Here is a 14735-nt window from a genome sequence, read left to right as displayed (position 1 = left end):
TCTGGGTAGTCAAAGTAGCAATACGTGCAACCTGCTTCTTGTTTTGCTGAAACCACAGGGATAACACTATATAGGAATAGAAAAAGGAAGCTGAAGGATTTGTAGTTGCACAAGGGTGTTCACTTGGTTGAAAAATAGTGTCACATTTTTGTTTCATGTTATGCACCACAAAATAGTTTTCACTGTTCCATCATCCAGTCTTGCCCCTTTTTGCCACCCAAATGGCCTTCTGCTTTGCGAAGAATGGTATAACAAGAGTTAAGGATGAGCATTGAGTGTAAGGGAGATGGATGGATTATTAATTGTAGAACTGATAGAGTAGATGCTGAGAGATTGTTTCTGCTGCTTGGGGAGTCTAAAATACGGGACACAGTCCCAGGGTAAGGGACCAATCATTTAGGACTGAGGTGAGGAGAAAATGCTTCACTCAAAGGTTTGATTTGTGCTGGGGTGGACAGTGGGTTCAGAATTTGTGTGCCAGATAGCTGCTCTGCAGCAGTTTTACTGAATCATGCCAGTCAATGTTTGGGTAATAATAGTTCTCCAATATCACCTTGTTTAGTTCTTGCACATCTCTATGATTTTCCTGCAGATCTGCTCCTCCATCTCTCATTATTGGAGGTTTATAGAATACCCCCAGTAGCATGATAATTCTTTTCTTGCTTCTAACTCTAACCAGATGGATTCTGTCCTTGGACCCTCAAGGACGTCCTCTCTTTCCAACATTACAATGTCTTCCCTAGTCAGTACTGCCACCCCACCTTTTTTTCCTTCCCTAACTTTTCTGTCTTTGTATTCTTAAATATTAAGCAATCAGTCCTCATCATTTTAAGCCACTCCTACCTTTCTTTTATTGCCAGTACTTCATCTTTGCACAATATTATTTGTGCTTGTAGCTCACCAATGTTATTCACCATATTTTGTGTGTTTACATAAGTGCATTCTTTGTATTCCTTATAGTCCTTCTTTGTCTGTCCTATCTAATATGGTACTACTTCATTCTTGATTACTATCAAGCACAGGCACTTTATGCACCTTATTCTTTTTTAACTTCTATGTGCTGGTACCCATCTGGACCACACCATCCAGTGATTGCATAAAATGTAGAAATCTGGAAGTTGCTGTCTGAAATGGAATATTGCTCTGTAAGCATCTTCTCTGAAAACAGCATCTTGTTGTCTTGACTCCCCCCTCAAATGTATTGAACGCTGTGGAATTGTGTACTTACCTCATAGATATAAAATAAATTGGCTATAAGAAATTAGGACTTGTACATTTCAATGTAAGCAACATTTTAACAGTGTAGTAAATATTAATTACGAACAAAGAACCTCTCTGGCACTGAAAATTAACTTTACAAGTCTGAAATCCCATTCCTTCAGTTGTTAATTATTCTTACACTCTTAAAAACTTCCCATTTTAAACTCCCCAATCCATACCCACTGTAAGGAACATATCTTTTTATTTCTGTTGGACTGTTGTAAAGAACATATCATTTTACTTTCTGTTTGACTGTGGATTAGAATTACAATGGCTGCAGTTTAAAAGACATGTCCACTGGAACAGGATGAGAGATATATACAATGTTGCAGTCCTGGAACAGAGTGTGCCATGAAAGATAGATGGTGCTGGAAAGGAATCCTGGACCAAGGGAGCTACCTGACAGCAGCATTTTAATTGGCTCCTGACCAGGTGACCAGGTTTTTGTGTAAAAGCAGTGGAGCAAAAAGCTTCTGGCCTGCAAAGGCCTCATATCTCTATAACCTGCTCTCTCTCTCTGTGGAAACACCTGTAAAAAGGAAAAGGGGAAAACCACTGTTAGAGACATTGAAAAGCAAGTTCTCAACCAGTGAAATAAATACTGAAAGTGCTGGAAGACCACCTTGTGTCATCAACAAGAACTAAAAGGAATTTGGAAGACATCGATCAAAATCAACCCATCGAATCCTGTACTCCGGATTTGTGCTTTGAACTGTTTTATCCCAACCTTTAAAATCCATTTGTGTGTGTGTGTTTGGCGGGGGGGAGGGGGTGGGGGGGGAGGATTTAAGAAAGGGGTAGAGTTTAAATTATAGTGTTAGAAGTTAGCAGTTCATATTTCTTTCTTTTGCCACTGGTTAACGACAGTTTGTTCAATAAACAGTTATTAACTTATTAAGTTTACAAACCTGGTGCTCGTATTCTGTTAACCTAAATTAAACAGTTAGGTAGAATTGGGGCAATCTGGTGGTTTGATCAAACTTTTCACATTTGTCATGGTTCAGGGAACAGTGGGGCTTGATATTACATCGCACTATCCCCAGCGGGTCATGACACTAACGGCCACATCCTTGATCGTGCCATCTTGTGACCGACCTACTACTACTACTGTGTCAATCACAGATAAGGCCTTCTCTCCTTTAAGGAGAGGTAGCACTTTTCCACTCCTATGTTATAGCTTTGTGAAGGAAAACACTAATTAGATTTTTCCTTGAAAAATGTTTTAAAAGATAGCCAAGGAGTTTGGGTCTTTTGTTTGCAAAAGGTCTGTGACTACTATAAGTGAGAAAAAAATGAACCAATGGAAGAAACCTCAAGAAATTAAACCAATTTGATCTGTCTTTTTTTTAGAAGTCTTTCAGTGCTATTTTTCTTTTTCGCAAACTTAAATTTCTCAAGTGCTGTAAATGAGCTTTTTTAACTTGATGTCATGAAAACTACATGTTTGGTTTTATGCTAAAGCTCTCTTTAAAATGTTAAAATATTTGAATCTTTTCATTAATATTTTTATTTGGAAACATCAGCCTCTCTGAAAAGCTTAGTGCTTGAGTTGCGTTGGGTTCCTCTGATCCGGAACAGGAATCCAACCCTGTAAATATTTTAAAACTTTACCTTTATTACTATTTCTTATTTTTAAACTGGACTTTTCTGCTAAACAAAGCCAATTAAGATGGTTGACCCTCTATCTGGAAATTATCCCCAGCAGTCTCCAGAACAAGAGAATTCTCTTAGTTTTGGGAATGCCGCACCTCGTTATGTCCAAGGAGCTTCTAACAGGCCACCTGGAACTGTACAGACCAAGTCCAAAGGAAGCTACAGGAATACCATTTGCATTTGATAAGCCAACCTTGCTAGTGGAGTCCATGGGTCTGCTGAGACAATGGCTTCCCAAACATAAGATCCTGAACACGAATGGCACCTGTTTCAACCCATAACGACTTGAGACATTATCACACAAAGCCACATTCCAGATGCTAGATAAACATCCTTTGTTGAAGCCACTGTGGAGAAGGAAGGTCACATGATCCAAGACTCTAGCCTTTTGAGCGCGTAATATTACCTTTCTGAGCTGTGTAGCCAGTCTACTGTTTAACATCCAGCTGGCAGGCCACACAGAAGCAAACTCTGTCCAGGTTGGACCTCATTTAACCTGACTCTACTGGAAGATTTTGTATCATTGCCTACAAAACCGATGCAGTCTCTGGTGATATCAAGGCCACCTGAAAAGCGAATCATACCCAGCTGACCATCGACTACATAGATGATAGACTTCCTCATTGGGCTCTGACTTTGGGACTTTGGTACTCGTGAGCCAATATTTATTTTCTCTGTGGTCCTCACATTATAAAACCTCCTTTTCTCTATCCTTCCCTTTACTGTGTGAATGTGTAGTGGGACATTGTTAACACTCCTTTTCGCAGGTTTTGAATGTGTACAACAAACAAACTTGCTGAGTTAATCCTAACTCGAGTTTGCTTGGGATTATGAATAAAATCACGCAAAAAACCGAGAGGTTGGGAAACTACGCCAGAAACCGTTTATTCCTTTAAAAAAACTAATTGAAAACACCTTCTGTTTACAGACAGATGGTAAGAGCATAACAGTGCTGCTTGAACTGACCCCCTTCTGTCCATAACCGTTGAAAGCTCAGGACATTCAATTTCACCTAAACAAATTTATCTATATTGTTCAGCAAATAGTTTGGAAATAACCCTTTGGCAGAATTGAGTTCTGACCTGCTATGTATTTCCAATACTTACTGTTTTTATTTCAGTTTCCTATCTGCAATATTTTTATTGTTCCTATCTTGCTACTGTTGGAACATGTGCACTGTGAAAAACTCTCAGAATGCATTAAAATTAGTCTGGAGACCATTTCCATAATGCAACAATGGACCTTTAACAATATTCCTGATCATACTAGATCATAGATATAAGGAGATTCACTGCTGAATTGCAGAAGAGGTAGAGCTGTGTATCATCAGTACACATGTGAAAGCTGCTCTTGTGCTTATGGACAATGTCACCATGAGGCAGTATGTAGTTGAGGAACAGAGTGGTCAAGGTTAATCCTTGGGGAACTTTAGAGATGATTGTCTATGTGACCCTGGGACAGGCAGTCAGCAGCACCTAGAGGAGAGTGCGAGAGGAGGACCCTGGTACAGGCAGTCAGCAGCACCTAGAGAATAGTGCGAGCGGAGGGCCCTGGGACAGGTAGTCAGCAGCACCCCAGCGGCAGGAATTTACTTGTGAGGAGGCAGAGAGGCTGTATAAAGAACGGAGAGGAGTTTACCTGTGAGGGAGCCGGTTCTCACCCAGACGCTCGGCTGTGCTGGAATTCAAAAGGAGAGACGTCAGGACAAGGGAGGGAGCTGATTGGTAGGTAGTTGGTAAGTTGTTTTATTTTCCACTCTAAAGCGGCAGGTAAGAGTCTCAGCATTTTTTTTAAGAAAAACTAAATAGTTTTCTACTTGGCTCAAATTTAAGGAAATAGTCTTTTAATTAAAAACAAACAAAAAGTATGGCAAGGGAGCTCAGTCCCATGTGTTGTACGGCTTGTAGCATGTGGGAATTTTTAGACACTCCTTGCAGTCTGGATGACCACATGTGCAGGTAGTGCCATTGGCTTGACCAGTTTGAACAACGGGTTTTGGCGGTGAGCATCAGCTGGAGACACAGCGGTGCATCCGCGAGGCTGAGGGTTATGTGGATAACATGTTCTTAGATGTGGTCACTTCGCAGCTTAAGGAAGTGCAGTCAGGGAGGGAAGGGGTGACCACCAGTCAGAAGAAGGGAGGCAGGCAGGTAATCAGGAAAGCCCCAGAGTGCATCTAACTCAAGAACCATTTTTCTGTGTTGGAAAATGATGAGGGTGAAGGTTCCTCTGGAGAGTGCAGCCAGAGCCAAGTTCATGGCACTGTGGGTGGCTCAGCTGCACAAGCGGGGAGGAATAAGAATGCAAGAGCAATAGTGGTAGGAGACTCAATAGTGAGGGGTGCAGACTGGCGCTTCTGTGTTCACAGATGTGACTCCATGATGGTGTGTTGCCTCCCTGGTGCCAGGCTCAAGGATGTCACAGAATGGCTTTAGGGCATTCTGAAGGGGGAAGGTGAACGATCTGAGGTCGTGGTTTACATTGGTACCAACAACATTGGTAGAAAGAAGGTTGAGGTCCTGCAACAAGAATTTAGGGAGCTAGGTAGCAGATTAAAAAGCAGGACTTCGAAGTTTATAATCTCTGGATTACTCTCTGTGCCATGTGATTGTGAGTATAAGAATAGGAGGATAGAGAGGATGAATGCATGGCAGAAGAGATGGTGCAGGAGGGAGAGATTTAGTTTCCTGGATCACTGGGGCCTGTACAAGTCAGACGGGTTGCACCTGAACCGGAATGGGACCAACATCCTTGTGGGGCAATTTGCTAGTGCTGTTGTGCAGGGGGGTGGGGAGTTTAAACTAATTTGGAAGAGGGATGGGATACAGAGTGGAGGTACAGTAGGGAGTGATGTACAGTCAAATATAGAAGAGAAACTAAGTCAGTCTGGATGGCAGAGCAAATATAGACCTGTTAAGGCACAAGGAAATAATGCAAGGCTGGATTGCATCTATTTTAACGCAAGGAGTTTTACAAGTAAGGCAGATGAATGTGGGGCATCAATTAACACATGGGAATATGATATTGTTGCTGTAACAGAGCCATGGTTGAGGGAAGGGCAGGACTGGCAGCTCAATATTCCAGGGTATAGAATCTTCAGGCATGATGGGGTGGGGGGGGGGGGGGGGGGGTGCACGTGTAAAAGAGGAGGTGGCATTGCACTATTGACCAAGGAGTCAATTACTGCAGTAAGGAGGGATAGTGCCTTAGAAGATTCCTCAAATGAGGCCATATGGGTGGTACGTAAAAGCAAAATGGGAGCAATCAGTTTGCTGGGAGTGTACTATAGTCCTCCAAACAGCCAGGGGGAGATAGAGGAGCAGATATGGAGCCAAATCTCAGAGAAGTGTAGAAAGGATAGGTAATAATAGTAGGAGATTTCAACTTCCCCAATATTAACTGGGATAGTCTTAGTGTGAAAGGCTTAAAGGGAGTGGAATTCTTGAAGTGTATCCAGGAGAGCTTTTAGAGCCAGCACGTCGAAAGTTCTACAAGAGAAGGGGCGGTACTGGACCTAATCTTAGGGAATGAAGCCAGTCAAGTGGTAGAAGTGTCAGTGGGGGAGCATTTCGGGGATAATGACCATAACTCTTTAAGATTTAAGGTAGTTATGGAAAGGGACAAAGATGGACCAGAAATAAAGTTCCTGAATTGGGGTAAGGCCGATTTCAATATGATAAGACAGGATCAGGCCAAAGTGGACTGGGAACAGCTACTTGTAGGAACGTCTACATCAGACCAGTGGAAGTCATTCAAAAATGAAATACTGAGAGTTCAGGGCCAACATGTTCCTGTAAAGGTGAGGGGGTAGGACCAACAAGTCCAGGGAACCCTGGATGTCAAGGGATATAGAAGATTGGATAAGGAAAAAAAAGAGGCTTATGGCAGATACAGAGGGCGGAAAAAAGCAGAAGCCCTAGAGGAGTATAGAAAGTGTGGGGGTGGTGGGGGGGGGAACTGAAAAAAGTAATAAGGAGAGTAAAGAGGGAGCATGAAAGAAACACTGCAGCAGCACAGGTAGATAATGTGGTTAACAAGGCAAATGGGATACTTGCCTTTATTAGCCGAAGCATAGAATATAAGAGCAGAGAGGTTATGTTGCAGCTGTATAAAATGCTAGTTAGGTCACAGCTGGAGTATTGTGTGCAGTCTGATCGTCACACTAAAGGGAGGATGTGATTGCACTGGAGTGGGTGCAGAGGAGATTCACCAGGATGTTGCCTGGGCTGGAAACTGGGTTTCAGCGATGAAGAGAGACTGGGTAGGCTAGGGTTGTTTTCCTTAGAGCAGAGAAGGCTGAGGGGGGACCTGATAGAGGTATACAAAATTATGAGGGGTGGAGATAGGAAGAAACTTTTCCCCTTAGCAGAGGTGTCAATAACCAGGGGGCATAGATTTAAGTTATGGGGCAGGAGGTTTAGAAGGGATTTGAGGAAACATCTTTTCACCCAGTCTGGAACACACTGCCTAAGGGCGTAATAGAGGCAGGAACCCTCACAGCATTTAAGAAGTATTTAGATGAGCACTTGAAACCGTAGCATACAAGGCTACAGGCCAAGTGCTGGAAAATGGGATTAGGATATGTGCTTGATGGTTGGTACAGACACGATGGGCCTGTTTCTGTGCTGTATAACTATGACTCTACGTGAGGTAAGAGAAACCATTGCTACATTCGCATGGATACATTTGTTCATCTAGCTAAAAGTGGTGCTGAATCCCAATGAGCCTGGTAATGGAGGTGTGGGGGATTGTGCGGTGAACAGTGGTTAATACTGAAGAGAAGTTAAAAGATGACAATGTACTGTGGTTGCAATTATAGAGCATTACGGGGGTGTAGTGGACTGGTAATCTAAAGGTCCAGACACAGGTCCCTAGGCATGAGAACATGGGTTCAAATCCCACCACTTTACTCCCTTTCTCACTCTGTCTCCCTGTCCCACTCCCGGAAACCAAGAACTGTGATTGTACTCGAAAGAGTTGCAATCTGTGACTGTTGATAACTCGAAAGAGTTTCAAGCTAATGTAGCCAATAAACTGTTGGCAGCCAAATAATTCTCCCTTCGGAGGTGTCAGCTGTGGCTCAGTTCATAGCACCCTCGCCTTTAAATCAGAGGGTTGTGGGTTCATGTCCCACTCCCGGAAACCAAGAACTGTGACTGTACTCGAAAGAGTTGCAATCTGTGACTGTTGATAACTCGGAAGAGTTTCCCACTCTGTCTTTCTCATTCTCCACCCATTCCTACTTCGTTTCTCTCACTCTTTCCCACTTTGCCTCAGTCTCCCTCCCTTTTCCACTGTCTCGCTCACTCTGCTCCCTTTGACTGCTATAAATTATCCTAGGCAAGCACCCAAAAAAATTAATTCGTGCGGCCACCTCCAAAAATTACCACCATTTACCCCGAGTTTTTCGGAAGTATTTCGCATTGAAATCAAAATCTCGATTTTTTTTTTCCACAGCAATTTCCATACAGTTCGGTAAAGCCAACTGAATTAATTATAAACGGAAACTTCATTCGCTCTCACGCACGAAAGCGCGTCGAAACGGAACACGGCCTTGGAATCTCTGATTAACCAATTAGAATCTTCTGACTGAATGGCCAATCAGAGCACTGAAAGGTGAACCAATCAGGGTAGCGAAAGGCTGCCTCATGCCAAACGGAAAGAATTCGCGGGAGCACGCGCGCGAGCGCGCGGCACGTAGCACGTGACTGCAAAGGGTCCACGAGCAACGTGAGCTTTGTCGACTTGGTGCTCGAGCGCAGAGCGGTGTTGGGCAGCAGCTTGACCGTTACACCACCTTCGGTTTACTTTTAGAGTGGTTTTAACTGAGGCGCCTTCGCGACATCGAATTATTTTGGGAGCACGGTACTTTATTTTGAGCAGCCGAGCTATTACCTCTGCCTGTGACTAGTAGTTAATTCCTTTTTGTGTTTCAAGTCAGTGTCGACCCGGCTCCTTTTCGGTTGCCCATCAAACAACAGTGTCTGAATGAAATGATTCCATATTTTTATAGGAGGAATCACTACTACCCCCCCCCACCCCGCAATAACACCCTTTTGAAATGGCCTAAACTGATTGAAATGAGCATTCCCCTGAGAATCCCTCTTACTCTCAGGAGTTGTTCAATGAGCAGGAGTTGGGCAGCGTCTGGTCTGCTAGCATTCTCCAGGAGAGTGGAGAAGTACCACCCAGTGCTATTTAGAGATGTCCAAGGAGTTCTGTTTCTGTCTCTGCCACCTGTACTTCATTAGGTTGTAGAAAAGACCGGGAAGCTGCCTGCTTGGCCTGTTAGAGACAGGTTCAGTGCAGAGACCTTGAAGGACCCATAAGATTTATTTGAAACATATGCTTTGGCTGAAGCAATTAGGATTATTTTTAAACTGTGCTCCCTGTGTTTGTCAGTGGCTGTAGATCATGTCGAGTAGAGGGAAAAGTGGTAAAGGGCTGGGAAAAGCACTGCAAAGTCCTTCGCGATAATATCCAGGGTGTTACTAAGCCGGCCATTCGGCGCCTGGCTCGCCGTGGCGGCGCCAAATGCATTTTCGGCCTCATACGAAGAGGTTCGCAGAGTCCTGAAAGTCTTCCTCGAAAATGTTATCAGGGGCATGCCAAGCACAAGACGGTGACGGCCATTGATGTGGTGTACGCACTAAAGCGCCAGGGGCGGACCCTGTATGGCTTCAGTGGTTGAAGATAGTTTAAGAGAGATAGCGACTTAGAAACCAAAGGATTCTGAAAATTGCCTTTTTTTAAGAACAGATAACAGGGAAATCTTTGCACATTTGTGCTCTTGAACCCTTACCATGGGGCAGCCTTTTCCGGTCAGCGAGCTGGGCCCGCTTGTTGACGCATAAAATGACGTGGGGTGACATTGGGCATGCGCCCCGCTATCTCCCCGCGTCATTTAGATCTTCGGTTCGGCGAGCGGGGCTGCGTGCCTGCCGACCTGTCAACGGCCTATTGAGGCCATGCAAAAAGTAATTGAAATGATTAATGGACCTACCCCTCCAACTTTAAGGAGCCCAGGCGCCCTTCCGAAAAAGCATGAAACATCATCCGTGGGTGGGATGAGGTTTCATGAAGGATTTAAAATTTTCAGAATACTTTTAAATAAAAGTAATGGACATGTCCCAACTCATGTGACAGTGTCACATGAGGGGACATGTCAGGAAAATTTTTTCTAACCTTTAAAACATTTTTATAACTTCAACCGATCTCCCTGAAGCAGCACTTTGCCTCAGGTAGATCTGTGCACTCTTTCGTGCGCATGCATGAAAGAGCGCATTCCCGGCTCAGGGAAATCCCCCCCGCCTGCACAGGGAGCGCTCAGTGCTTCCAAGCGGACATCACGCTGGGCAGGCCTTAATTGGCGGTGGCGCTGATCAGGAACCTGCGCCCGCTCCCGCACAACCCCCCCCGACGGGGGGAAAATGCTGCCCATGGTGTTCATGGTGGGCAGCCTATGTATGCGCATACAATGAAGGAAGAAGAAATGTTATGAGTATATAGGATAAGGCTACACCAAAGATGAAAATGATCAACAACTTGTAGTTATGTAGCACCTTTTTAACGTAGTAAAACTTCCTGAGGGGCTTTACGTGAGCATTATCAAACAAAATATGACACAGCCACAGATGGACAAATTAGGGAAGATGACCAAAAGCTTGGACAAAGCAGTAGGTTTTAAGGAGTGTGTTTAAGGAGGAAAGAGAAGAGGAGAAATTTTGAGAGGGAATTCCAAAGCTGAGGGCCTCGGCAGCTGAAATCATAGCCACTTATGGTTGGGCAAATTGGGAGAGGCCAGAATCGGAGGAGTGCAGATATTTTGTTGGGTTAAAGCGCTTGAGAAATTTATAGAGGTGGGGAAAACAAGGCCATGGAGCATTTAAAAACAAGGATGAGAGTTTTAAAATTGAGTCAATAGTTCCCAGTTGAGTAATGTTGATCAGGGAATGCATGGATAATGGATGAATGGGACTTAGACCATAAGACATAGGAGCAGAAATTAGGCCATTCGGCCCGTCGAGACTTGGTGTCAGTTAGGATATGGGCAGTGGAGTTTTGGCCTTCAGTCAATGGAGGAATAGAATGTGGGACACTGGCCAGAATTGCATTGGATTAATCAAGTCTAGAGATAACAAAAGTGAGGCAGGGTGGAATCAGGTGATGTTATGGAGGGGGAAGTAGGTCAGTGATTGTACAGATATGTAGTCAGAAGCTTATCTCAGGATCAGATCAAACATCAAGATTGCTACCAATTTGTTTCTGATTCTGGCCTGTGCAATTCCCCAATTCACTCCACCATTAGGGGCTGTGATTTCAGCTGCTGAGGCCTTCAGCTTTGGGATACCATATCTAAATTTCTCCATCTCTTTCCTCCTTTAACATGCTACCACTTTGTCCAAGCTTTTGGTCATCTCCCCTAATATGCCTGTGGCTCAGTGTCAATTTTGGTTCAGTCCAGGGAGAGGGACGGAGTCAGAAATACTCCTCCACCTGAATATACAGCCCTCACCATAGTCTTTGATGTCTCAGAGGAGGTCTGTTCAAAGTAATAAATAGTTTATTAAGAGATTAATGAATGAACTGTGACCTCAACATCTATTTAAACAGAAACAAGCAAGGCCCTTGCTTCAGGGTTTCTGAGATTGGGAGGACTTTTTAATCTGCCATGTAATTACAGGTGTATGGTGAGCCTCGCCTTTTATCTTGCCACCAGCATAAGCAGGTATCTGAGGGCCAGCTGAAAAGTAACATGAACTGTCCTCAGCATAGCAGATTACATCATGAAGGTGAATTTTAGCCACACTTGGACTGGGTCCTAGATCTGAGTGCACATTGATTAAAGAACATTTCATGACAGCAGTTTGAATTTATAGACCCTGAAAGATGGTGCTCCCGATCTCTTGAAGTTAATTGCTGACATTGTCTTCAAATTGTCCACATGTTGGAAGCGCTGACTGGTCTGGAAATTTCCATGTTGTGGGACCAAATGCAAGTTTTCCTTGTGCCATCATTTGGTCCAAGTATATCTGAGTACAATTTGGGAAATTCCTCTATGACCTTCTCAGGCAATCAGAATCAGTCTAAGGGACTGCTCTGGCCCTCATAATGCTATGTAGTACTTACCTTTTGTTTAAGATAATCTCCACCCCAGTCAAATATGTCCAATTCTTGCTTTAAAGAATTCAATGGATTGGCAACCACCATACAAACAGGCAGGTAAACTGTTCTCTGGGAAAAGAACCACCACTTGACATCTATTATAGATCTTTTATGCAACTAAAAGTTATGATCCCCGATTAAGTAGTGCTGTATTGTGCCAAATGATCCTTGCATGTTGACACTGAGAATGACATGACACCTGCCATCCCTCAAGCGGGAGATGGTGGTGTAGTGGTAATGTCACTGGACTAATAAACCAGACACCTAGGCTAATATCCTGGGGGCATAGGTTCAAATTTTACAATGGCAGCTGGTGGAATTTGAATTCAATTAGTAAAAAAAACTGGAATTAAAAGTTAGTCTCAGTAATGGTAATTATTATTAAAAACCCATTTGGTTCCCTGGTCTGGCTTGCATGTGACTTCAAATCTACAGCAATGTGGTTGACATTGCCTAGCAAGCCACTCAGTTCTAGGGCAATTAGGAATGGGCAACAAATGCTGGCCTTGCCAGTAGCACCCACAGCCATGAAAGAATACATTTAAGAAAACCGTTCCTGAGATGATCTTTAGTGCCTCCATTCAATTGTGATGCTCTTCCAGCATTGTTTTACAGCAGGACCCCCAGTGATCTGTGTCTGAAGCTAGGGACGGACTTCCGTGGAGCCTGTGCTTCCTACTTTCACATTGTAATTCCTTAGGGCATCCTCGTGTGGTCTCACTTAGTGTAAACCCTCATTGAAAATTTCTATTTTCCTCTCCCACACGTCCCCACGCCACCCAGAATATTGTTTTTTTTTGTGTGCCGAGTAGATGAGAAAGATTCAGTGACTGTGGGTGACTCGTTAGGCTGGGGTGTAAGGCTGTTCACCATCTCCTCAGTGATAGAGGTGTCAGCTGTGGCTCAGTTCATAGCACTCCCGCCTTTGAATCAGAGGGTTGTGGGTTCGTGTCCCACTCCCGGAAACCAAGAACTGTGATTGTACTCGAAAGAGTTGCAATCTGTGACTGTTGATAACTCGAAAGAGTATCTCCTCAGTGACATTTTTTTTAGATTATAGAAGAAAAGATATGTTATAATATGCAGTTACCATTGGAAGTTCACCTGTACCTTTTGGATGTGTCTGATAAAATTTCTTGCTGCAGGGGTTGTGTACTAAACGTTATACAAGCAAATAGTCCTGCCAAACCTGCAGCAGCCACTGATCGTCCTACATCCATTGCGCCAATGGTTTTGGCCTTATGGATCACTGGGGCTATTTCCTTATGAGAGGATAGATACCTACTATTTAGGGACCTCTACCCTTGGCCTGAAGTTTCTGATTATGAACTACCTTATCCTGAAAGAGAAAAGATAGTGTTGCAGTGAAGGATGGGTGGCTTTATGGATACAATTGTTTCAACAGATTATTTGAGGGGAAATTATCAAAAAAGGATGGGTGTGTTTCTTGCTAATGGTGCACTTGATGTGAGATGCATTTCTAGGTGGCAGTTGAGCTTGAATTGAAGAAGGAATCAGAGATCAGAGTACAGACCTCAAGCATTGTAAGCATAATAAAAGAAGGCATGCACATACACAAAGAGACTACAGAGAGGGGCAAACGGAAACAGGTATATTATTTTCTCTGGTGAGGTTGTTGAATTTCTGACACTGGGTTCAAGAAGGGACATTTGTAACCACTGCAACCCCTCCATTGCAAAGTGCAGATGTTACTGAATTTCTTGACTCCAATAACCCGTTTGTCCTGCACATATTTGCTTGGAAGACATTATTCCGTAACAACCATTCAGGATCCCTTTGGGGCTGTACTTCTGTCCTTTCATTATTTTCAACAAACTTACATAGAGCTATTATGGCACAGAAGGAGGTCATTTGGCCCATCAAGCCCCTGCTGGCTATCTGTAGCTCAACCCAAACAGTCCCATTCCACCACCGCTGTCACTGTCACCTTGTAAGTTTAGTTCCCTCAAGTGCCCATCCAATTTCCTTTTGACATCATTCATCGTCTCAGTTTCCACTATCCTTATAGGAAAGATTTTGGGAGAAGGGTGCCTAAACTAACACATCTATCTGACTAACTGCACATTATCCCACAAATTTCTACTCAAGCTACTCATTATCTTTATGAATAGTTGGAAAATTATCCTGAAAGCCCTTTAGAAACTGAAGGAACGGTTGTAAGGAAGATGACCAATGCTTAAGTGTCTCATGTTAACTCCTATATGTAAACTTATCACTGGCACATAACCTACTTTATTATTGTTTGTTATTATTTGGTAGATAAGCCATGAACACAGACTAGGGAGGACAAGATTGGTGATATGGCATTTGTGTGAGGTTTCTAACACAAGTGTTTTAATGCTTCAATTATCACACTATTATAGTTGTAAACTGGAAGAGCAATCATGGAAGTTGCCTCCTAATTTTGAATATGTACAGCCCATACCCCTTAATTTGAAGTTCTTCAGTTCAAGTTATCTTAATTGAAATAAAATTATGCAAAATTATTTTCCATTGAAAACGCATCGCTTAATTAGAACTTTTTTATTTGAATTATTGGTTAATTCAAATTCCCAACCAAAGCAGGCCTTTTCCACTAAAACTATTTAATTCAAATTCACCCAGGTTCGAGCAGGCCAGGGCAGCTGCTTGGGATA

The sequence above is a fragment of the Cetorhinus maximus genome, chromosome 20, assembly GCF_964194155.1.
Source record: "Cetorhinus maximus chromosome 20, sCetMax3.hap1.1, whole genome shotgun sequence".
Lineage (NCBI taxonomy): Eukaryota > Metazoa > Chordata > Chondrichthyes > Lamniformes > Cetorhinidae > Cetorhinus > Cetorhinus maximus.
The sequence above is the reverse complement of the archived record's forward strand: the minus strand, read 5'-3'. Positions refer to the sequence as shown.